The following is a 330-nucleotide window of genomic DNA, read 5'->3' on the forward strand; positions in this document are numbered from 1 at the left end:
AAAAGTGATAAAAATGTCATAGTATAGTAAGGCATAAAAACGTCATAGTATAGTAAGGCATGAAAAGTGATAAAAATGTCACAGTATAGTAAGGCATAAAAGTGATAAAAATGTCATAGTATAGTAAGGCATAAAAACGTCATAGTATAGTAAGGGAGAAAAAGTGATAAAAATGTCACAGTATAGTAAGGCATAAAAAGTGATAAAAATGTCATAGTATAGTAAGGTATAAAAAGTTATAAAAATGTCATAGTATAGTGAGGCATAAAAATTGATAAAAATGTTACAGTATACTAAGGCATAAAAAGTGATAAAAATGTCAAAGTATAG

This window comes from Seriola dumerili, unplaced genomic scaffold (genome assembly GCF_002260705.1).
Source record: "Seriola dumerili isolate Sdu_G_001 unplaced genomic scaffold, Sdu_1.0 BDQW01001673.1, whole genome shotgun sequence".
Taxonomy (NCBI): domain Eukaryota; kingdom Metazoa; phylum Chordata; class Actinopteri; order Carangiformes; family Carangidae; genus Seriola; species Seriola dumerili.